This window comes from Mobula birostris, chromosome 22, assembly GCF_030028105.1.
Source record: "Mobula birostris isolate sMobBir1 chromosome 22, sMobBir1.hap1, whole genome shotgun sequence".
Taxonomy (NCBI): domain Eukaryota; kingdom Metazoa; phylum Chordata; class Chondrichthyes; order Myliobatiformes; family Myliobatidae; genus Mobula; species Mobula birostris.
The window spans coordinates 3,102,562-3,129,042 of record NC_092391.1 but is presented as its reverse complement, the minus strand read 5'-3'; the positions used below and the strand labels follow the sequence as shown (position 1 = coordinate 3,129,042).

General features: G+C 41.0%; 1 protein-coding gene across 11 annotated transcripts in view; it reads right to left on the bottom strand.

The window, feature by feature from the left end:
- znf618 (zinc finger protein 618) overlaps positions 1-26,481 on the bottom strand; it is an 86,590-nt gene that overhangs the window by 45,764 nt on the left and 14,345 nt on the right. For 4 of the 11 annotated variants that reach the window (XM_072240243.1, XM_072240253.1, XM_072240249.1 and 1 more), the window contains exon 2: positions 21,371-22,160. The exons of the other annotated variants lie outside the window; for them this stretch is intronic. The gene's annotated coding sequence lies outside the window, so the exon portion shown is untranslated. The remainder of the gene's footprint in view (positions 1-21,370; positions 22,161-26,481) is intronic. 11 annotated transcript variants of the gene reach the window in all.

Below are 26,481 nucleotides of genomic sequence, written 5' to 3'. Positions count from 1 at the left end.
ACTTTAAAAATCATCTCCAAATACTTTCCTCATATCCCCGATGATCCTTTCAAAAGCACTTCCTGTAGATACATGCACAAAATGGACACTACGGTTTGCAGCAGCATTGAGGGAAATTTGGCTTTTTTACATGAGACATCCAATAAAGTCCTTCAGAGAATATAAAAGTAAGGATTGTCAAACTGCAGTTGTGAGCAGCTTTGGGCCCCTTATGCAAGAAAAGGTGTGCTGCCATTGGAGAGAGATCAGAGGTGGTTCAGGAGAATGATCCCAGCAATGAAAGGGCTAAAGTCAGAGGAGCATTTGATGGCTCTGAGTTTGTACTTTCTGGAGCTAAGAATAATGGGGGGGGGGGGGGGGGGGAATAGAGACATGAGACTGAGATGTTAGAATCTTGATCAACAAACAAGACGAGAGAAATTCGGCAGGTCAATATTCAAAAACTACTGAATATTGGAAGGCCATAGAACCGAAGAGCACAATTAGGCCATTCAGCCCATTGAGTTTAATCTGCCATTTCATCACGGCCAATCCATTTTCCCTCCCAGACTAATTCTCTTGCCTTCTCCCTGAAACCTTTGACTCCCTTACTAATCAGAAGCTTATCAACCTCCACTTTGAATATACCCAATGACTTGGCCTCCACAGCCATCTGTGGCAATGAATTCGACAGATTCACTATGCTCTGGCTAAAGAAATTCCTCATCTCTGTCCTAAAGAAGAGACATGCTTCTATATGAGACAGCACCCTCTGGTCCTTTCCTTTCCGCATCTACTCTTAAATATTCAGTAGGTTTCAAGAATGTCCCCTCCCATTCTTCTAAGCTAGTAAACCCTCCATGTTAACCTTTTCATTCCCAGAATAATTCTCGTGAACGCTCTCTGGACTCTTTCCCATGTCAGCAAAGCCTCTCTTAGATATGGGGCCCAGAACTGCCGACAATACTCCAAATGTAGTTCAACCAATGCCTCCAAGCTCAGCATCACATTCCTTCCTTTTATAATTAAGTCTTGTCAAAATGAATGGTAACATTGCATCTATCATCCATACTTCTGACTCAACCAGCAAGTTAAACTTTAGGGAATACTGCAAATCCTTTTGTACCTCTGATCTCCGAATTTGCTTCCTATTTAGAAAATAGATCCTTAGCATGCCAGGCAACAAAAATTGAGACCGAAACCATATGAAATTTTTATCTCTGACACTCCTCTCCACCTCACCTCTCAAAAAAATGCCGGAGGATCTGCTGTGTATCATTAGTTGAGGTGTTCTGGATTCAAACACCCAGGAAATGTTTCATCCGATGTGCATTAATAAATTAGTGTATTAAATATAAACTAGTTACGTCAAAAATTGCACTAAAAATAGCTTAGTCCACAGAACAGCTTAGAGCCAATAAAGAACTCACCAGCTCTGATGGCTCACAAGTTATCCAATCAGCACAGTAATTTTTACTCGCAAATTTTCCAGGTATAATGGAAAGAACATTACAGCATTCAAAAATATTGATGCGTCAAGGATGAATTAAGAGCCAACAGATAAAGCTGCATGCTGAGTTTAGAAAAAGAAATTGCTATCAGATTCCAGACATGCCAAATTGAGGAAAGAATTACTTTTCATGTGATCACAGCTATCAAAACAAAATGCAACTTTACAGTAAGATCTCACAATGCAATTACTTTTTGAAGAATTAAATATTCAAAATGAGGAAGGATCCCCTATTCCACCAGAAATTGCAATATCATATTCTTGTTTACCATCACATGTAACCCAAGGGACTATACTGTGATTAAATGCTCTCTTGGTATTACTCTGGAGAATCAGCTTTGATTAAGATACTAGTCAAGCTGATATATTAGACAAGTCAATTATTAAAGTGCATTGAATATTAAGACCATGAGACCTAGCAGATTTAGGCCATTCCTCCTCAAAACCTCTATCTCCATTCTAAATGGATGTCTCTCTATTCCAGGGGCTCCCAACCTCGAGTCCATGGATCCTTTGGTTAATGGTAGAAGTCCATGGCATTAAAAAAAAGCTTGGGAATAGAGTCTATTCTGGGCTGTTCTCTTACCCTAAACTCACCATCCCAAAGGAACCATCCTTTTCACATCCACTCTGAGAGGCCTTTCAACATTCAATAGGTTTCAATGAGATCCCCCTCATGCTTCTGAATTCCAGTCAGTACAGGCCTAGAGCCCATCAGTCCTCATATGGTAACCCTATTTCCAGAATCATTCTTGTGAACTTCCCCTGAACCCTCTCCAATGTCAGCACATCCTTTCTTAGATAAGGGGCCCAAAGCTGCTCAACACTACAAGTGAGGCCTTACCAATGCCTTATAAAGCCTCAGCATTACATCCTTGTTTTTATATTCTAGTGCTCTCAAAATGAATGCTAACATTGAATTTGCCTTCCTCAGCAAGTTAACCTTTAGGGAATCCTGCATGAGGACTCCCAAGTCCCTTTGCACTTGGATTTTTGAATTTTCTCCCCATTTAGAAAACAGTATGCTTCTATTCCTTCTAAGAAAGTGTATATCCATACACTTCCCAACACTGCATTCCATCTGCTACTTCTCTGCCCATTCACCTAAACTGAGAAATGTTATTACTTTAAAAAAAATCATGCAATTTAAAACAAGGACAAACTGACCAATATACATTTTGGTGCAATTCTCAGAAGGCATTTTCTTGAGTTCCTATTTACTTTTTTTTTCAAAAATCAGAGACATCTCACATTTGTGTCACTTCTCCAAACACCAAAGAATTTATTTTATATATACAAACACACACATATTCAACTTATGACATTTCCTTATTGAAAAGTATTTCAAATATGCTCCACTTTGATACTTAATGCCAGAGATTTGGGGAGCTTTTACAGTCCACGCAATGGTGGGATCCTTTGTATCTCACCGTGAGAATTGTTACCAGGGCAAGTCACACGAGCTGATTTGTGCGGAAATGTCCAACTAATTAAAAATACTTAAATTCAAAGTGAATATATATTTTCTTTTACAAAATAGTGTATAGGAGGGATTTCTGGGATGTTTTGATGTCTATCAAAACAACTCTTACAGAATAGGAGCTAAAAAAAGAGCTCTTAGATAATGGCAGCAATCAAGCAATCATGGACTAAGATCACTTGAGTGAAAATCCTTCATTTTAAGGAAAATTTTCAAGGTACATGGCTGCTCACCTGTTGAATACATTCAAAACGGAGGAAGATTATTAAGACACAAAATATGGTTGATAGGAAGCAAAGTTTATAATCATACCTTGCACAAGTAAATACACAGAAATGAGAACTTTGGTGCCTACTGAGAAGGTCGAGCTGTAGGCTTTTAGCAATTCCAGTAACACCCCCCCACCACACAATGAACTTTTGACAATAATAGTTCTAAAACTAGCATCTCAAAAGTAAATAGTTCATGAACATGAGTGCCTTGGTACCTTTGGAACAGAATCCATGTAATAAGCACCCCATACACCAGGGGTCCCCAACCTTTTTTGCAGCGCATACTGGTTTCATATTGACAAGATTCTTGCGGACCGGCCAACCAGGGGGTGAGGGGGGGGGATGGTTGCCAACGGACAAGAGTACAGTAGCAGTCAAATACACTGTGTTTACCCCAAAAAGACTGCAATGACCATGAAGCCTTGCGTGGGCACCAGTGCGCACGTGTGACTTGCGTATGCATGCACGTGCCGTTTTTTGCTACAAATCGTCTTTGGCGATTCTGTTCGGGAGGGGGGCACTGTTAATCACGACCGGAATATCGGTGATAAGTGGCTAATACACTCAATTTTGTTTCTAAAAGGGTTTATCTAACGAATTTAATATTAAACACACAGTGCATATTTTCCTCGCATGAATATAGCGATAAGTCAATTATCAGGGGAGCTTGAAGTAAGTGTTGAACGAACTCCCAGTAGAAGTGGCAGAAGCAGGTTCGATATTATCATTTAAAGCTAAATTGGATAGGTATATAGACAGGAAAGGAATGGGGGGTTATGGGGTGAGTGCAGGTCGGTGGGACTTGGTGAGAGTAGCGTTCGGCACGGACTAGAAGGGCAGAGATGGCCTGTTTCCGTGCTGTAATTGTTATATGGTTATATAAGTCAATAGCATCATAACATTTTAAGTAACGTTTGGATATTAAACACACAGCGCATATTTTCCCCATATGAACATATAAAATCATTGCAACGCACCAATATCGCTGAATCAGTGGGAGCCCTGGGCTTGTTTTCCTGCAACAAGACGGCCCCATCGAGGGGTGATGGGAGACAGCGATACTCGAAGGAGGTTCCTTATGTCCAGTCTATTCCGCAATTTAGTTTTTGTTACATTCATTGCAGAGATATGTTGGAAATGGAAGCAACGTTTTCAGTGCTTCCGTGGCTATCTCAGGATATTCGCCCTTGACTTTGATCCAGAATGCCGGCAGAGATGTTATGGCAAACATAATTTTCAGCCCGCCGTCATTTGCAAACTCGAGGAGTTGATCTCCTTCCCGTGCTGACATGGACGACGCGCGGGTAATGGCCTCTCGTGCGTTCAAGCTCAACAGTGCGCATGACAGGGAATGAGGAAAGGTGCAGCTGACTCATATCGCCAAATCATATCATTTCCTCGCGGCCCGGTAGCGCTTGCCTTGCGGCCCGGTACCGGTCTGCGGCCTGGTGGTTGGGGACCGCTGCCATACACCACCACTCACTGACAAGACTCAAATGTTGCCAAGTACCATCAAGGAGGTACAGAAGCCCGAAAACATACATACACGTAACGTTTCAGACACAGCACATTCCCCTCCATCAGATTTCTGAATGGGCAATTAACTCATGAACACCACTTCACTAATTATTTAAAAATTGCTGGTGAACGCAGCAGACCAGGCAGCATCTATAGGAAGAAGTACAGTCGACGTTTTGGGCCGAGACCCTTCTCTTGGCTCGAAACGTCGACTGTACCTCTTCTTATAGATGCTGCCTGGCCTGCTGCGTTCACCAGCAACTTGTGTGTGTTGCTTGAAATTCCAGCATCTGCAGATTTCCTCGTGTTTGCGTTCACTAATTATTTGCTGTTTTTGCACTACTTATTTAATATATATATATATTTCTCATTGTAATTTATAGTTTTTATGTATTGCACTGCACTGCTGCCAGAAAACCATAAATGTCGCAATATATGCTAGTGATATTAAACCTCATTCTGATTAATCTTTATTTTGTATAATTAGTTTAAAATTTTATATCCTCATATTTCCATGAGCTTAAATTCCCGTTTGTGCTTAAATACAGGTATCCCCGGCTTTACCAAAGTTCCCTTTACGCCACTTTGCTTTTACGAAAGACCTATATTAGTACCTGTTTTTGCTAACCAAAAGAAATCCGAAGAGGATTTTCGCTTTTACGAAAAAAGGTGAAAAGTGAAAATAGCGTTCAGCGTTTGTTTTGCAGCAAGCCGTTATAGAGGCAGCGTGCACACCATAGCTTTGAACTGTGTGAGATTTTCGCTACAAATGACAGTGCTGCAATGATTGCAGAAAAGTATGACTTTAATTTTGAAAGGGCACGTAGGTTTACGGCAGGTTTGCAGAATGTCGAGTGCTTGCAAAGAACTGTATGATAGAAAAATGCGTGAACGTTCCAGTGTGCTCGCTGTCTTCCCGATTCTGGTAAGTGAAACTACACTGTACATACATTATTTCTACTTTATATAGGCGGTGTATTTATCATTATCATTCCTGCTTTTACTATATGTTAGTGTTATTTTAGGTTTTATGTGTTATTTGGCATGATTTGGTAGGTTGTTTTTTGGATCTGGGAACGCTCAAAAAATTTTCCCCATATAAATTAATGGTAATTGCTTCTTCACTTTACGCCATTTCAGCTTACGAAAGGCTTCATAGGAACGCTCTACTTTCAGATAGCAGGGGAAACCTGTATCATTTATCACCATCTGATCCTCATGCACTTGCTTGACAAGAAAACACCGTCTAGGCTGAATTACTTACTATCTCCTTTCCCTAACACGAGAAATGTTAAAAGCAAAGTGTAACTGCAGCCAACTTCATAGCAATGGAAGCTATAGTGATATTTAGTGAGGCATCTTTAGTAAAAATGACACTTCGAATTAAGCAACTTCAAACATGCTCATGAATATCTGCAAGCTTTGCATCAATGACAGAGTAACCCACTTGCACAACACCCCCAACCTTTGTCATCAGCAAACTTACTAACCCACCCTGCTACTTCTTCATCCAGGTCACTTATATATAAAAAAAACAGCCAGCAAAGAAAAAATCAGTAAGCGAGCAGGATGGTTTAAAAAGGAAGAAACTTTGTGTTTTGGAATGGAAAGTCAAGAGTCCAGACCTTAACCCAATTAATATGGTGTGGCAAGACCTGAAGAGGAGTGCCCATGCAAAGTATCCCAGAAATATTGATGAACTGATAGTTTTATATGGAGGGATGGTCTAAAATTCCTTCTCATGATTGGGCAAGTCTGATCAGCAGCTGCAGGAAAAGTTTGGTGGAGGTTATTGCTCCTAGAGGAGGTTCTACCAATTTTTAAATACAAGGGTTCACTTTTTTTTTACATCCTGGACTGTGAATGATTAAACATTTTCAACAAAGACATGAAAAGTACAATTGTATGCATTATTAGTTTAGGCAGATGTGTTTGTCTATTATTGTGATTTAGATGAACATCAGACCACATTTTAGTAATTAATGCAGAAAGCCAGGTAACAGCATTCAAACTTTTTCTTGCAACTGTGCCTCCATCACAAACAGAGACCCCAGCACTAATCCCTGCAAAACACGAACGGGGTAATGGACCTCAAGACAGAATAACATACTTCCACCACTACCCTGCATTCTACAAGCAATCCTATTCTGAGTCCAAACAGCCAAGTCACCATGGAACTCAAGCACGTAAAATCTCCTGGACTGGTCTACTACGAAGGACCTTGTCAATGTCTTACCATGTAAACAACATTCATTGCCCTATTAGTGTTGTCAACTCCTCTCAGAAACTCAACCAGGTTTGTACGACTTGACCTGCTCTACATGAAGCCTCACTGTCCCTAATCAGTCCAAGTGTGCAAATTCTATCTCCAAGGATTCCCTCCGTGAGCTTCCCACCATTGATCAGGGGTCCACCAGCCTCCAATTTATTGGATTATACCCATTTCTCTTCTTGAACATTAACAACATTAGCTACTTTTTCATCCTGAGAGGTCGCTTGTTGCTAGTGATGACACTAAACTCTTTAAGACTCCAATCTCCACTCTGGCTTCTTTCAATAAATCCATCCAATCAGGCCCCAAGGGGATTATCTAGCTTGAAGCTCTTCAAAAACAGCACCACATCCTTAACATCCCAATGGCCCAGCACCTACTATGCTCTTCAAAGTTCTCCCTAACGCCCAACTACTTCACCTAGCTGAATCGTGATGAAAAGGATTTAGGAGCTTGCCCAAATCCACTTTAAGTTTTAAGACTCCCTTCTTTAAGCTTAAACCCCCTCTTTTATCCTTGAGTAGTCCTAACCTCTGGTTATCCTGTATTTTTCATGCAGATATAAAATGCCTAAAAACTATTTTGAGTACCAGCAGTGGGAGAGAGGAATTCAACTACAGAAAATGACTATTTCTGTTACAACATGAACAAAAAGAATTTATAATGAAAAAATTATTGTCCAAACAAAATCCATATGTTGCTTTTCCTTCTTTAATAACTTAATGCTAAACTACCCCAATACATTTTATGGTGTTAAGCAGAAGTCTCAACAGTGCAAAGATACTGAAAACGCAAAAACTGTACAATGAGAACAGCAGAAATTCTTTCAAAGCTGTCATTGCAGATGGCTTGCTAAAACATTTCACAACCAACGACAGTATCAAATGGACATAATCACTTCCATCTAAGTAGTTTTCATTACCTACCCTTATAGGAAAAGGCATACTTCAACCAGCTTGTCAAAGGCAAATTACACCAAAATTCTACAGGTAACAATAGATATTTCCACAAAAAAATTGCAAACTGAACAACTCAGCAAGGCAGTATTTTTTTTTTGTCACTTTTCATCAGCAAAACCACAGCCCAATGTTTTCTGTAACTTAAAAAAAGTATAAAACAGAGAAATACTTTCATCAGAAAGGTAACTGTAACTCAGGAAAGCACCACCGTCCTACAGGGCAATAAGGGACAGACAATACGTGGGTCTATAAAGATGCACTTCTTTAAATGAATTTGTTCTCCAAATGTTCAAGTACACAGAATGTAAATGTTCTTATCTGTATAATCCCATTCTCATGGTCACAGCATAACTTCAAATTTAAAAACAACTCACTTTGAACTTGGCCATATTCTGATAAGCAAATTGTATTCCACAAAGTCTTCTTCCAAGACATTTGGACATTGACAATTAGATAATTTGAACACGTTTCAATTCCTTACTTGCAAGATCGATCTACCCAATTATCAATATCCGAAACTGATAAGCCAATTCTATATTAAAAATAGCAGTTTTCTGTTCAGACTTCAGCACAGTATGGGTGACAGGCTATACTGTTCTCTCTGTGCGCAAGTAAAATAAAAATGTTGGAACTGTAAGAGTGTGTGCGTCCTCGGCCATTTTATTTTATTATCGGTGATGGCATAAGCACAACTGTACAAGCTTTATGGGGTAATGGAAGAATTTGTTAATTGATCAAGGCAACACTCACAACACGCTGGGGAACTCAGCAGGTCAGGCAGCATCTGTGGAAATGATCAGTCAACGTTTTGGGACGGAACCCTTCGTCAGGACTGAAGAGGGAAGGGGCAGAGGCCCTATAAAGGAGGTGGGGGGAGGGTGGGAAGGAGAAGGCTGGTAGGTTTCAGGTGAAAAACCAGTAAGGGGAAAGATCAAGGGGTGGGGGAGGAGAAGCAGGAGGTGATAGGCTGGAAAGGTGAAGGAGGAATGGGGAAAGCACAATGGGTTGTAGAAAGAGGCGGAACCATGAGGGAGGTGATAGTTGCTGGGGGAGGGGGCATGGTGAGATAGGGATAGGGGAAGGGAGGGGGAGGGAATTACTGGAAGTTGGAGAATGCAATGTTCATACCAAGGGGCTGGAGACTACCTAGACGGTATATGAGGTGTTGCTCCTCCAAACTGAGTTTAGCCCCATCATGGCAGTAGAGGAGGCCATGTATGGACATATCCGAATGGGAATGTGAAGCAGAGTTGAAGTGGGTGGCAACCGGAATATACCTGCTAATTGATCAATGAAGATCCTAGTCTTCTGTACTTGAGATCCACTTAATTACTTACAGAAAATTACAATTAATTCAAAGTTGTGTATCCATAGCACAAAATGATACATTCAGTCCCAAATGTTTGCTGGTGTTTATGCTTCATGGGCACTTCCTGTTCAACTACATGGATGGGAAAGGTCTTTAGAGCAAGGCCTCCCAACCTGGGGTCCATAGACCCCTTAGTTAATAGTAGGGGTCCAGGGCATAAAAAAAGTTGGGAACCCCTTGTTTAGAACGATATAAACCAGTACAGGTCCCTTTCAGCCCACTATGTTGTGCTGACCTTTTAACCTATTCAAATCTAACGCAGACGTCCATTTTTCTATCATCCATGTGCCAATCTCAAAGCCCGACATGAATGAATAGGACTAAACATTCTAAATAAACTACTATCTAGGTCAGGGGTAGGCAACCTACCGCCTGCGAAGGTATTTTGACCAGCCCGCAAGCAAATATTGAGATACTATGCTTATCTGGCCTGCGAGCAATTTTTCCTTATTCTGAGTGTTTCACGTGACCACACTGATGGACATCCATGGCGTCTTGTTACACGTTTTGTTCCAAACCAAACACTGGTATATACGAATGACGCGAAGGCAGAATACCCTATTAATATGTATTAGATACTCTCCGTGCATGCGCAGGTTTTCAGATGGGATCGTTTAAACTTGTAAACAGAAACAGCGTCACTGTGTTTTAACAAGAAATCCACGCTAAATATCCAGATATTTACACGTGCTACGATACTTGCTGAATAACCCGTGTTTCGAAATAAAATCAAAGAAAAAAATTCCAATGGCAATGAATGCAAAACGCAGGAAGGTAGACGCTGAGTGCCAAAAAAGTAGTGAAAATGAAGGAAATACCCGTGAGTATTTACTACGAAGTATTATTTACTACGAAGTAGTATTTACTACAAACACTACGAAGTCTCAAAACGTATTGCAGAAAAGATGAAGCCTTTTACAAATGGAGAGTTTGTCAAAGTGTGTTTACTGGCAGTGGTGGATATTGTGTGCCCTGAAAAGAAATCTTTATTTGCATCTATCAACCTGTCAGCAAGGACGATCACATGGCGAGTTGAAGAAATGTCAGATGTTAAAAGTTGTAAGGGATGCCTGCAACGAACTGCATTTTTTTTTCCAATTGCGCTTGATGAGAGTACAGACTTGAGAGACACTGCTCAGCTTGCAGTGTTTGTGCGAGCAGTGACTTTTCAAATTTTCAAATTTTTGAAGCTTTGCTGAAAATGATGTCAGAAATGAAACTTAATGTGTCGAAGCTAATTGGCATCATAACTGATGGGGCACCAGCAATGGTGGGACAGAAAAACCAAAATGAGTTCTTTGATTACTAATTGGCATCCTTGGTTAAGCACAAATGATTTTTCAGCACGTGTTATTCATTAATTTGAGGCAAAACATAACTAGATGTATTTAAATACATAATATTTCAAGCTTTTTATGGCATTTATCTGACCCACTGTCTGCTCATTAATACGTGATCCAGCCCACAGAGGCAAAAAGTTTGCCGACCCCTGGTCTAGGTCAAGGTAGATGAGTTGGGCTGAAGGGCATTTTGCTACGCTATCCAGCTGTGACATTAATCAGCTCTCATTACTAAATTCCTGTTATGCTCTCGTCATTGCTGCTTTTGCTTTGATTCTTGGGTATTAGGATGAATCAAGGAGTTTGGGTTTAATCCAGAAAGGTGGTATGGAGACTGATGGCAGTGGAATGGTCACGGGCCGATTTGCTGACTTTTGTTGCTGATTAACCCGCTCTCATCCAGTAGCTTCCCGGCTGTACGGAAGCTTCTAAATCATGATAGGATCCCTTACTGGTTGTGAGGCAACTGCTGCTAATGGGTCCAGTTTCTCCATACGTACGTGGCAGTGTTTTCTCATTCAATTATCAAGTCCAAGTGACGTGTTAGTGTCTTGCATCAGGTTTCACAATAGATCGAAAAAGGCCCAACCTGCTCAATACTCTCAAACAAAATCCTCTGAATTCTGTAACGACACCAGAGTTTCATTGTTCTTTTCATCATGAAGGAAGATTCTCTACTTCACTCATGTTCTGTTTTTGGTTTTCTACATTTTAAAACTTCCTTCAACGTTTGGCATTTTGTTTGCACTCCATGAAAACATTCTGTTGCTACATTTTGCACATCTTTTGCAAGACTTGCTACATGGTATATCTTCCCAGAAATGAGCAATCTATCAAGTTATCTTCCACTTGAGGAGATAACAAACGTTGCTGAACAACTCGGTAATATTTCAAAGTTGCTGAAGTAGTCAGCCTATAACAGTTTCACTAGGCGCTCCTGTACATCTCCTGGCAATTTCAATTAAAAGAGGGAATTAAAGATTCATGCTTGCAAATTTAACAAGTGTGAGTAGATAAAAGGCAGCAGACTGCTGTCTAAAAACATATGCACTGCAGAGTACTTAAGGCTGTCAGTATTCCACAAATAAGATTTGACAGCCTAACGTAAATAACCTTTTGAACAAACAGAAACAAAACAAAGATGCTGCACAGTTTATTACTTGAAGCATTTTTAAAATATCCCACATCAGAATGCAAGTTTACACGGATGGAAAGTGTGTGTACACATAATTAACTTGCATTACTGAGAAAACGTCTCCCTATTTTGACAACTCTACTCCAATAGCCCACTCTACTGCTAGTAGAGGTGCATTATTGAACATCTAATTTTTCTAACAGCAACCAATTTTTGAAATCATGCACTCAATAAGAAAATGAAAATAGACAATATACTGAAAAATGATTTTAAGCCTTTAAAGCCACTGTTAGATTCACGTACCAAACACTTTATAATGCCCATATCATGTTTCATCCTATGTTCATTAATCATTAAAGACTGCTCAGTTATACCCAGTATACATATCTATCCAATAGGAAAGTTTATGACTGAAAAAATCTTTCATAAATCACACTTTAATCATTAGTTTACATGACAAAACAGCACAGTTGTTAAGGTAATAGGCCAGACAAAATGGAACATACAATTATGCAGTAATTTCATTAGAATCAAACACTGCAGTTTTTCCCAGAAGACTCTCTCATGGATCATGGACATCAAAAGTTTTACACCAGTGCACCACAACGATAGCAACACTATGTGTAACAACTGAAAAGCAAGTTGGATTACAAGTAGTTTTGAAAATGCAACAACTTTATTTAAAACTTAACTACTGGTACGATGCTTCTCTGTTTAGTTACAAGAAGGCAAAACTGACTCATGGAAATGTAGTTTTGGGCGGAAGTATCAACAGTAAAAAGGCCTTGCATTCCAATGGAACCCATCGCAGCCACACGAACACCTGAAGAGTTAAATTAAAGAGTGAAAATTGATCCAATTTGTAGGAAGAATCTGAATTAATCTTCTCAAATCCTAAAGGAAATAACACATTCCCCAAGGGAAAGGATGACAGGGAATGTTGCTCACCATCCAGAGACTAAGTGAATGTAATTACAAACAACAGGAATTCTGCAGATGCTGGAAATTCAAGCAACACACATCAAAGTTGCTGGTGAACGCAGCAGGCCAGGCAGCATCTGTAGGAAGAGGTACAGTCGACGTTTCAGGCCGAGACCCTTCGTCAGGACTAACTGAAGGAAGAGTGAGTAAGGGATTTGAAAGTTGGAGGGGGAGGGGGAGATCCAAAATGATAGGAGAAGACAGGAGGGGGAGGGATGGAGCCAAGAGCTGGACAGTTGATTGGCAAAAGGGATATGAGAGGATCATGGGACAGGAGGCCTAGGGAGAAAGAAAAGGGGGAGGGGGGAGAAAGCCCAGAGGATGGGCAAGGGGTATAGTCAGAGGGACAGAGGGAGAAAAAGGAGAGAGAGAGAAAAAGAATGTGTGTATATAAATAAATAACGGATGGGGTACGAGGGGGAGGTGGGACATTAGCGGAAGTTTGAGAAGTCAATGTTGATGCCATCAGGTTGGAGGCTACCCAGACGGAATATAAGGTGTTGTTCCTCCAACCTGAGTGTGGCTTCATCTTTACAGTAGAGGAGGCCGTGGATAGACATGTCAGAATGGGAATGGGATGTGGAATTAAAATGTGTGGTCACTGGGAGATCCTGCTTTCTCTGCAGGAAATGTCAACTGCACCTCTTTCCTACAAATGCTGCCTGGCCTGGAATGTAATTACAACGTCTTTTTATCACTTTTTTGTAACAAAAGTGCAATAAACTTTTAAAAACATTCAATAATTTCAAAGAAATCCAAGAACTGGCCTAATTACAAGGTTGTTATGTACACTGTCTAAAAATTTAGAAAGTACAGTGCCTATAAAAAGTATTCACTCTCACCACCTCCGGAAGCTTTCATGTTTTATTGTTTTACAATAGCAAATCACCGTCGATTCAATTTGACTTTTTTTCAGCACTGATCAACAGAAATAGATTTTCATGTCAAAGTGAAAACAGATCTCTACAAAGTGATTTAAAGTAATTACAAATATACCACACAAAATAATTGATTGCTTAATATTCACCCCCTTCATTACCCAAATTATCACTGGTACAGCTAATTGGTTTTAGAAGTGACATAATTAAAGGAGATCACCATGTGCAGTTAAAGGGTTTCAAATGATTGTAATAAAAATATTCCTGCATCTGGAAGGTCCAACTGCTGGTGAGTCAGTATCCTGGCAAAAACTACACCAAGACAAAAGAAAACTCCAAGCAGCTCCATGAAAAGGTTACTGAAAAGCACAAGTCAGGGGACTGATACAAGACAATTTCCAAGTCACTGAATATCCTTTGGAGTACAGTTCAGTCAGTCATCAAGAAATGGAAAGAATATGGCACAGCTGTAAATCTGTCTAGAGCAGAATGTCCTCAAACACTGAGTGACCGTGCAAGAAAGGGACTAATGAGGGAGGCCACTGGGAGACCCATGACAACTCTGGAGGATTTACAAGCTTCAGTGGCCGAGATGGAGAGACTGCACAGACAACTGTTGCCCGGGTGCTTCACCAGTCACAAGCTTTATGTGAGAGTAACAAAGAGAAAGTCACTGTTGAAAAAAACTCACGAGCTAGAGTTTGCCGGAAGGCACATGAAACTCAGAAATCAGCTGGCAGGTTCCATGGTCTGATGAAACCAAAACTGAACATTTTGGCCATCAGACTAAATGCAAAGTTTGGCTTAAGCCAAAGACTGCCCATCATCAAAAACACACCATCCCTACCGTGAAGCATGGTGGTGGCTACATCACGCTGTGGGGATGCTTCACTGCAGCAGGCCCTGAAAGGCTTGTGAAGGTAGAGAGTAAAATGAATGCAGCAAAATACAGGGAAATCCTAGAGGAAAACCTGATGCAATCTCCAAGTGAACTGCAAACTTGGGAGATGTGTTTTCCAGCAAGATAACCACCCCAAGCACAAAGCCAAAGCTACATGGGAATGGCTTAAGAACAAGGGTAATATCCTGGAGTGACCAAGTCAGAATCCAGACCTCAATCCAATTGAAAAATTCTGGCTGGACTTAAGGGCTGTTCACTCACGACCCCAGGCAATCTGACAGAACTTTGAACAGTTCTGTTAAAAGGAATGGGGAAAAATTGCAGTGTCCAGATGTGCAAAACTGATAGAGACCAATCCACACAGACTCAAGGCTGTAATTGCCGCCAAAGGTGCATCTATTAAATACTTACTTGAAGGGGGTGAATACTTATGCAATCAATTATTGTGTTTTATATCTGTAAATAATTTAGATCGCTTTGTAGAAGGCAGCTTTCACTTTGACACAAAAGTCTTTCTGTTGATCACTGTTAAAAAAAGTTAAATTAAATCCACTGTGATTCAGTGTTGTAAAACAATAAAACATGAAAACTTCCAAGGAGGGTGAATACATTTTTTAAAATAGGCACTGTATGTAGAAGGTTAAGAGCAAAAGATTGAGGGAAAAATGTCACAAAAGTTGAAGAGATGTGCAAGCTGAGTTACATAGTTGTCTCAATTTATTTATTTGGGAGTACAGCACGGAACAGACCCTTCTGGCCAAACGAGCTGCACTGACCAACAAAATGCCTATTTAACCATAGCCTAATCAATGGACAATTTACAATGACCAATTAACCTACCAAGTGGTATGTCTTCGGACTGTGGGAGGAAACTGGAACAACCGGAGGAAATCCATGTGCTCATGGGAAGAAACATACAAACTCCTTACAGAGGATGCCAGAATTGAATTCCAAACTTTGATAATGCAGGGCGCATTGTAACAGTGTTGCACTAACCGTTACATTACTGCAGTGCCCATCTACAAAGGTGCAAATTTATGAACTGCACCATGGTAGATGATGGTTGGCTCATTTTGAAATCTGTGAATAACTTGGATTTATTTTCCAAGTTAATAAATGAACTGCTGCCAAATATTTTTTATTCTTCCACCTGATCTTTTCAGTTTATTACTAAGAGGATTGGCCAAGGAGTATTGTTGGGTCACTTCAACCACGTGACACAAGTACCAGCTAAATGAGGTGAAGAGCAATGCCGAACGAACTTGTGGAGCATCCATCTGTTCTAAAACTTCAGTGTTTGTTAAAAAAGAGATCCTTAGGTGTGGTAGTACAAAACTGAAGTAACTATCAAAAGTATAAAAACTCAATGTTATGAGACTTGTTTTATCAGCAAGATTGCTAAGAAATAACCTAATTCAGTAAAATTCTGCCAACCTGCTCTTCCATTCTCTGGATATCCCGATTGTCCTACATTTGACTCACTGCACACCAATTCCCACGCTCCTTCAAACTCTCTGGACAATTGATTACTTACTCTGTTACATCTCAAAAAGTGAATTCAATGTGTTCAACTAATAATAATAAAAAATAAAATCCCAATAACCCAGAGAAGCTGCCAGAAAGCACTGAAGTCCAAAGTGCACATATTAATGGAGTCTTGGACTATTTTAATGGATTTCCGTAAGAAGAGCAGGAAATATAGAAGTATGGAGAGATAAGAAATAACAAGATTAAGTTATTTGGCCCATCATGCCTTTTCCAGCATTCAATATAATGGCTGATTTGGCCTATTACATCTCAACACCACTTTCCTGCATTAATCCACATGTTTATTCCACTACAAACTAAAATTATATCATGCCTATGGTATGGTATGTGTGTGCGCACATAGGGAGGGTCACTGCACTAAGTCAGAAAATGATGCAGAAATAAATTCCACAGATTTATCATTCTTTAGCTAAAGAAAATTTTCCTTATCTGTTCTAAATGGAGATCCCTCAACTGAGGCTGTGCTCTCTGGTCCTGAATATCCACATCTTCTCTGAGACCTCTGAGACCTGGCAGACCACAGTACGTGTGCTTGTAACACTTTGTGTCCGGCAGAGTGATCAGCAGCACTGGGGCTCCACAGGGGACTGTCTTGTCTCCCTTTCTCTTCACCATTTACATCTTGGACTTCAACTACTGCACAGGGTCTTGTCACCTTCAGAAGTTTTCGGATGACTCTGCCATAGTTGGATGTACCAGCAAGGGAGATGAGGCTGAGTACAGGGCTACGGTAGGAAACTTTGTCACATGGTGTGAGCAGAATTATCTGCAGCTTAATGTGAAAAAGACTAAGGAGCTGGTGATAGACCTGAGGACAGTTAAGGTACCGGTGACCCCTGTTTCCATCCAGGGGGTCAGTGTGGACATGGTGGAGGATTACAAATACCTAGGGATGCGAACTGACAATAAACTGGACTGGTCAAAGAATACTGAGGCTGTCTACAAGAAGGGCCAGAGCCAACTCTATTTCCTGAGGAGACTGAGGTCCTTTAACATCTGCCGGATGATGGTGAGGATGTTCTACGAGTCTATGGTGGCCAGTGCTATCACATTTGCTGTTGTGTGCTGGGGCAGCAGGCTGAGGGTGGCAGACACCAACAGAATCAACAAACTCATTCGTAAGGCTAGTGATGTTGTGGGGATGGAACTGGACTCTCTCACGGTGGTGTCTGAAAGGAAGATGCTGTCCAAGTTGCATGCCATCTTGGTCAATGTCTCCCATCCACTACATAATGTACTGGGTGAGCACAGGAGTACATTCAGCCAGAGACTCATCCCACCGAGATGCAGCACTGAGCATCATAGGAAGTCATTCCTGCCTGTGGCCATCAAACTTTACAACTCCTTCCTTGGAGGGTCAGACATCCTGAGCCAATAAGCTGGTCCTGGACTTATTTCATAATTGACTGGCATAACTTACATATTACTATTTAACTATTTATGGTTCTATTACTATTTATTATTTATGGAGCAACTGTAACAAAAACCAATTTCCCCCAGGATCAATAAAGTATGACTACTACTTTCAATATTCAATAGGTTTCAATGAAATTCCTGCTCATTCTTCTAAACTCCAGCAAGTACAAGTCCAGAGACAACAAATGCTCCCTTTGTTAACCCTTTCCTTCCCAGAATCATTCTTGTGAACGTCCTCTGGAACCTCTCCAAAGCCAGCACATCTTGTTCCAAATGCAGCAGACCAATCTAAGTACTTCTAAAACTCTCATGCTCTGTTTATCTGTTTGTGACCTCCAATTAGCGCAAATGGTGCATTAAAGCGGCACAATTTTTGGCTAAATCGACTTAAAATGCACTAACTTACAGAATGCAGGCAAAGTTCAGGGTTATATATGCATATAAAATTGCTCACTCGCCAAAATCAACAGGCCTGCTTTCACCAGAGAGCCGATGTCAGCCATGATGGAAACCGCGGCACAACACCACAACACATGCGCACGGCCAGCCTCAGAAACGACTCACGATGCTCACAGCAGCGACACCAACCAGAGCAAAAGGGCAGGGCAGCTCTATTTCCAGCGATCACATTCTGCTAATCACCATCAGCATGTGCAGGATTGGGACAGATCAAACTGAGACCCATCAATAAGAGATAATTAAATCTTATTGTAAAGACACCCATCAAACCCTATGCTGCAGTCAAAGGACAGCGGTGACTATATCACGTCCATTTAGGAGAACGCCAACCACATCATCAAGAATAATCAGTATCCTGGAGGGGTTGGTGTTACTGCTTCGTATCTTCCATCCAGCATTAGGGTAAAAAAAAATATCGTCAGCCTAATTATGCCACATGGAAAGAGAAGGGGGACATTATGGTCAAGAGGTGATGTCAAACGTCGCCGGGAAGCAGCAAGGAGAGGGAGAGAACAAGAATCAGATGAGGCTAGGGCTACACGACTCCAGAATCAAAGAGTCAGGACAAAAAGATGAAAGAAGAGACAGAGAAGGAGAGGCATGCACATCTCCAAAATAACAACTGGCATAGGAGGAGGAGAGAGGAACAGACAAAGGAGCTGAGAAATGTACATCTTCAGGATCAGAGACAAACAACAAACAGAAGAGATGAAAAGACGGCGGATGAAAGGACTGCACGTCTCCAGAATCACAACAAGAGGCACAAGGGTGGCAGATCAACGAGAAATGATGCCATCAAGCGTCCTTTGTTAAACGAGGAGGAGCTATATTTGCCTTGCTACGCGTTGTTTTTCTTTAATAAACTGAGGTTTTCTTCAATTTCCAAAGCAAAGCGATAGCAATAGTATTCAGGAAAATTTAATTTTCATTCTGGTCACATCAGACCGCACTACTTTCCTCTCAAAGGGTGCCCCAATGGGTCACCCTGTTGTCTAGTGCCTTATAAATACAAGGCATTATGTCCTTACTTCCTGTATTCTAGCCCTTTCAAAATGGATGCTAACATTGCTTTTGCCTTCCTCACCACTGACTCAGCCTGCAATTTAACCTTTAGGGAATTCTGCATTAGAATTCAGTCCCTCTGTACCTGATTTTTTGAATTTTCGGCCTTTTAGAAAATAGTCCACGTCTTTATTCCTTCTACCGAAGTGCATGACTATGCACTTCCCTACATTCCATTCCATCTGGAACATCTGTGCCCATCCCCCTACCTGTCCAAATCCTTCTCAAGACACCCTGCTTCCTTAACACTACCTGCCCCTCCACCTATCTTTATACAATCTCCAAACGTAGTCACAAAGCCATCAATTCTTTCACCCAAATTATCAACATAACAGCAACCTTTGCGGAACACCATTAGTCACCTGCAGCCAACCAGAATAGGCCAGCTTTATTCCCAATCTGATTCCTACCAATCAGCCAATCTTCTATATATGCTAGTTATTTTCCCATAGTATTAAAGGAATTTATCTTGTTAAGCAGCCTCATTGCAGCATCTTCTAAAAGGCCTTTTCAAAATCCAAACAAACATCCACACTCTCTTGTCTACCCTACCTGTTATTTCCTCAAAAAATTCCAACAGATTTGTCAGGCAAGATTTCCCCTTTAGAAAACCGTGCTGGCTTTGGCCTACTTTATCATGTGTCTACATCTCATCCTTAATAATCAACCCCATTTTTCCGACCAGTGAGTTCACACTAACTGGCCTATAATTTTCTTTCTTCTGCCTCCCTCCCTTCTTAAAGAGTGGAATGCCATTTTCAATTTTTCAGTCCTCAGAAACCATTTTAGAAGTTAGTGATTTTTGAAAGATCATTTACACCTTAAGGCACACACCATATCCCTTTTCAACCACCCTATCAACTTTCACGGCAACTTTGAGGAACATATGGACAAGGACCCCAAGATCCCCAAGTTCGTCCAGTTTAAGAATCCTGCAGTTAGTCTTATAACTTTGTCTTCTATTTCGACCTTCCAAAGTGAATCACTTCACACTTTTACAGACTGAACTCCATCTGCCATTTCTCAGCCCAGTTCTACATCCTATCAATGTCCTGTTGTAAAAGGACTATATAACGTAATTGTTCTCCTTACCCCCCCACCCTTAAAATTGATTAATAACTGGCCAGCCCAATCCCCAATTCCTACGTCCCTCCCCCGCTAGTCAGTGTCCTGATCAGGTGGTGGTCATTTAACACAGGCAAGACCATAAGACAATGCAAAGGAGAATTATGGCCCATCCAGTCAGCTCTGCCATTCCATCATGGCCAATCCAATTTTCCTCTCATTCCCAATCTCCTGCCTTCTCCCCATAACCCTTCATGCACTGACCAGTCAAGAATATCAATCTCTGTCATAACGACTAGGCCTTCACAGCTGCCTGTGGCAACATGTTCCACAGATTCACCGCTCACTGGCTAAAGAAATTCCTCATTTCTGTTCTAAAACAACACTATTCTGAGGCTGTCCCCTCTGGTCTTTGACTCTCCCACCATAGGAAACATACTCTCCACATCCATTCTATTGATGCCTTTAACCATTTGATGGGTTTCAATGAGGTCATCCCTCATTCTGTTGAACAGAGAATACATTCCCAGAGTCATCGAACGCTCTTCATATGACAAGCCATTCAATCCTGGAATCATTTTTGTGAACCTCCTTTGAGCCATCTCCAGTTTCAGCACACCCTTTCTAAGATGAGGGGCTCAAAACAGCTAACAATACTCCAAGTGGGGCCTCAGTGCTTTATAAAGCCTTAACATTACATCCTTTTAATATTCTAGTCTTGAAATGAATGCTAATATTGCATTTGCCTTCCTCACCAGACTGAACCTGCAAATTAACCATTAGGGAATCCTGCATAAGCACTCCGAAGTCTCTTTGTGCTTCAGTTATTTTGTATTCTCTCCCCATTTAGAAAATTGTCAACCCTTTAATTTTTTCTACCAAAGTGCATGCACTTCTCACTGCACTCCACCTGCCATTTCTTTGCCCATTTTCCTCATCTGCCTTTCTGCAGCTTATTTCCTCAAAACTACTTGCCACTCCACCATCTTCATATTGTCTGCAAACCTTTTAACAAAGCTATCAATTCCATCATCCAAATCACTGACATATAACGTAAAACGAATCAGTCCCAACAGACCCCCACGGAACACCACTAGTCACTGGAAGCCAGTAAGAAAAGGCTCCCTTTATTCCCACTCTTCGCCTCATGACAATCAGCCACCAATTTATCCATGCTGGAATCTTTCCTGCACTTATAGCTTGTTAAGCAGTCTCATATGTGGTACCTTGTCAAAGGCCTTCTGAAAATCCAAGTGCACATCAACTGATTCTCCTTTGTTTATCCTGCTTGTTAGTTCTTCAAACAAGTCCAACAGATTTGTTAGGCAAGATTTTCCCTTGAGGAATCCAGGCTGAGTACAGCCTATTTCATCAGGTGCCTTCAATTACCCTGAAATCTCATCCTTAATAATCGATTCCAACATCTTCCCAACCACTGAGGTCAGACTAACTGGCCTACAGTTTCCTTTCTTCAGCCTCTCTCTTCTTGAAGAGTGGACCGACAGTAGCAATCTTCCAGTCTTCCACAACCATTCCAGAATCTAGTGATTCTTAAAGATCATGACTAATGCCTCCATGATCTCTTCAGCCACCTCATTCAGAACTCCGGGCTATACACCATCTGGTCCAGGTGACTTATCTTCCTTCAGACTTTTCAGTTTCCCAGGAACCTTCTCTCCGGACATGGTAACTTCACACACTTCATGCCCCCGGCACATCATTGGGTAATGGGGTAAAGCTGGAGGAATCCACATTTTCACAAGGGGAAGTACAATCTTTTCAAAGGAAGTACTGAAGGTCCAGATTAAACCAGAGATCTTGACACTGTGAAGCGCTGACTCAAGCTTGTTACCCTTTCACAGAATAGCAAAAGGTAAACTTGGGAGTGACAGAATTTTTACTCTAAGTGTTCATTGGATATAGTGTTTTCACATTTTCTGGATTTAGAGTGAACTAACTCTGTTCTGCAGTGAAAGCTGATCAGATTTTTAATGTCAGTCCTGATGCAGGGAAAATCTGCAGACAAAGCAAATTATAAATTTAAGGGAGTTGTAATGGTGTGATATCCTATCTTATTGACTTGGCAAATTAATATGATTACATTAATTCTTACACAAGAGATTTGCAGATGCTGGAAACTGAGAACAACACACATAAAATGCTGGAGGAACTCAGCAGGTCAGACATCTATGGAAATGAATACAGTCGACGTTTCGGGCCAAGGACTCTAATTATCACTCCACTTTATAACAAAGATTTTTAATGCTGCTAAGAACATGTGCTCCAGAAATTATAAATGTGCAAAGGCAATGTTTAATAATATAATTCTTGGAAATTAGGTTTTAAATCTTGGTAGATTCTTCCCTTATGCAATCCCTTGCCCTTTGTCATGAGAAAACTTCCTTTCACAGGCAACAGGAAATTGAATTTCAAAGCTCAGGGCAAATCAAAGTAATAAACAGAGGACAGCTTCACTTATAGCTTAAAGCATTCTAGAAAATGAACAAATGTTCCATTTGAAGCTCAAGATTACAACATGCAAAAATTTCATATTGTGCTACTATCAAATGATATTGAATTTTTAAAACTTATTAGTATCTCATCTGATTCTCTCAGTTGATAATAGGGATTTGTAGTCTGCTAAAATTGGTGGAAGATTTGGAAAACATATCATTTTAGTTCAATGTAATACCCAAAGTCTTTAGGCTGCAGATAATGTAACAAGTCCCAGGGTGCATTGCTTGTTATTAAACTTGTTAATAAATTGGCAATGTACCCCAAAGTTCAAAAGTTCAAAGTAAATTTATTATCAAAGTTCATACATGTCACCGTTTATAACCCTAAGATTCAAATCTCTTGCAGACATAAACAGTAAATCCAAGAACCATAACAGAATCAATGAAAGACCTCTCAACAAAGCAGATAACCAGTGTGCAAACGACAAACTGCAACTACAAAAATAATAATAAGCAACAGATTAGGAAAATAAGATGAAGAGCCCTTGAAAGTGGGTCAATGTATTGTGGGAACAGTTCAGTGATGAGGCGAGTGAAGTTACCCCTCTGGCTCAAGACCCTGTTGGTTGAGCAGTAATAGCTGCTCTAGAACCTGGTAGTACGAGTACTGAGGCTCATGTACCTTCTTCCTGATGGCAACGGTGCAAAGAGAGCATGTTCTGTGTAGTGGGAGTCCCTGATGGATGCTGCTTCCCTGCGACAATGCTTTGTGTTCAATGGTGGGGAGGGTTTTACCTATGATGGACTGGGCCTTATCCACAATTTTTGTAGGATTTTCCGTTGAAGGGTATTGGTGTTTCCATACCTGGCTGTGATGCAACCAGCTAATATGCTCTCCACCACACATCTACATAAGTTTGTCAAAGTATTAGAAGGCATGCAAATCTTGCAAACTTCTAAGGAAAAAGTGCCACCGTGCTTTCTGTGTAATTGCATCTATGTGCTGGCCCCAGGACAGGTGTTCTGAAATTATAACACCAAGGAATTTAAAGTTGCTGACCCTTGTGTTCACAAGAACAGGAATGCAGTTTCCTATCTGAATGGTATCAAGTTAGGAAAAGGGGAAGTATGAGATCTGGGTGTCCTTGTTCATCAGTCACTGAAAGTAAGCATGCAGGTACAGCAGGCAGTGAAGAAAGCTAATGGCATGTTGGCCTTCATAACAAGGGGAGTTGAGTATGGGAGCAAAGAGGTCCTTCTGCAGTTGTACAGGGCCCTGGTGGGACCACACCTGGAGTGTTGTGTACAGTTTTGGTCTCCAAATTTGAGGAAGGACATTCTTGCTATGGAGGGAGTGCAGCGTAGGTTCACTGGGTTAATTCCAGGGATGGCAGGAATGTCATATGTTGAAAGATTGGAGTGACTGGGCTTGTATACGCTGGCATTTAGAAGGATGAGAGGGGATCCAATTGAAACATATAAGATTATTAAGGGATTGGACACGGTAGAGGCAGGAAACATGTTCCCGATGTTGGGGGAGTCCAGAACCAGAGGCTACAGTTTAAGAATAAGGGGTAGACCATTTAGAACAGAGTTGACGAAAAACTTTTACACACAGATCTGTGGAATGCTCTGCCTCAGAAGGCAGTGGTGGCCAATTCTCTGGATCCTTTCAAGAAAGAGATAGAGCACTTAAAGATAGCGGAGTCAAGGGGTATGGGGAGAAGGCAGGAACAGGGTACTGATTGTGGATGATCAGGCATGATCACAGTGAATGGTGGTGCTGGCTCGAAGGGCCGAATGGCCAACTCCTGCACCTATTGTCTCCACCTTTGATCCCCTGATGAAGACTTACTCATTGACCTCTAGCTTCCTCCTCTTGAAGTCAATAATCAGCTCCCTGGCCTTGCTAACACCTATATGCAGATTCCGCAACAACAGTGGTGTCGTCAGCAAATTTAAACATGGCAATGGAGTTGTGTTTAGCCACACAGTCACAAGTATATAGCAAGTAGAGTAGGGGACTAACCACACAGCCTTGTAGTGCACCTATGCTGATGAGAGATTGTAGAGGAGATATTGCAAATCTGAACTGACTGTGGTCTGCAAGTGAGGAAATGGAAGATCCAATTGAACAAGGAGGTATTGAGATCAAGATCTTGAAACTTATTGAATAGTTTGAGGAGGTGATAGTACTGAATGCCAAGCTGTAGATGATAGACAGTATCCTGATGCATCTTTGCTATGCAGATGTTCCAGGGTTAACCTCTATTTTGGTTAACTGTGTTGCGGGATGTTGTTCTGAGGAACATTCAGAGATTTCAGTGCACTAATACAGGGGTCCCCAACCTTTTTTGCACCGCGGACTGGTTTAATATTGACAATATTCTTGCGGACTGGGGGGGAGGGGGGTGTTCAAGCAGGGTTAAGCTCACCTCAACATGTCTTTTACAGTTAGGGTTGCCAACTTTCTCACTCCCAAATAAGGGACAAAAGTAACAATCAAATCCTGGGACACTTACGTTTACCCCAGGAAAGGCTACCATGACGCCTTGCGCGGGCACTTGTGTGCGCATGCGTGACGTGCGCACGTGCCGATTCTACTTTATATAGGCTGTGTATTTATCATATCATTCCTGCTTTTACTATATGTTAGTGTTATTTATTTTTGATTTTATGTGTTATTTGGTATGATTTGTTAGGTTATTTTTTGGGTCTGGGAACGCTCAAAAATTTTTCCCATATAAATTAATAGTAATTGCTTCTTCGCTTCACGCCATTTCAGCATGAAAAGTTTCATAGGAACGCTCTACCTTAGCGGGGGAAATATGGGACGAACCAATTTAGCCTAATATACGGGATGTCCTGGCATATACGGGACAAGTTGGCAATCCTATGTTCAAGTTCAACAGTGCATGACAGGGAATGAGGAAAGGTGCAGCTGACTCATATCGTTTCCTCACAGGCCGGTAGCACATGCTTTGCGGCCCGGTGGTTGGGGACCGCTGCACTAATATATTCTCACAGCCATAAAAAGTAACTTCAGTAAGTTGACCAGGAGAAGCAGAGTTGCAAATACCAATTCAGTTCAAAACCCAAGGAAGCACACTTTTCTCAAAAGTGGCAGTGATATATTGTATTTAAGTAACATTTGCAAGGTAAGTTATTTTTCAGGTATTTCTATTTTTACTCCACCAGACAACTTCACATACTGTACCCCAGGGAGCCATTCTTCATATATAACTTCTTGCATGTGACAAGGAATTCAGAGCTAAATACTAGTCTTTACTGACTAGCATCACTGTGCATTTACTGCCTGGATCACAAAATGAAATTCTGTCACCAACATGCTCCTCCAACTCCGTAGCTGCTTCCATCAACTCAATGCCAGTCTGGCTCAAGTTTACCATTCAGATTAAACCATTGCTTGAATTGTAGAACTTTGTCAACATCATTAAACCAATTGCTGCCTAAACTCAGAGATGTCAATGAATTTAAACTGAAAATCTCAAATGAGAATGTTCCCGTTTTTCTACCTGACAATGATATGTAATGCAACTGAAAAGTTTTAATAAATGCACATACATGGTTCAATTCATTCAACTGACATCAGTAGGTTAGAAAAATCTTTGGCTTGTCTCAGAAATACATAATCTAATGTGATTAAAAATAATATCCAGATTAGAAACATTTCTTAAGCAACAGCATACGTTCACACAAGTTCAAACACTGCTTTTAAAATTCCCCATTTGCTTAAAGTTGCCATCAAGCAGTTTCAAGCTATCCACGACAGACCACTGGTTTACCCTGCATTGCGGATTGTCACAAATACAATCTTAAAAATGCCTCTGTGTTAATTTGGATAACTCCAGTTTATGACT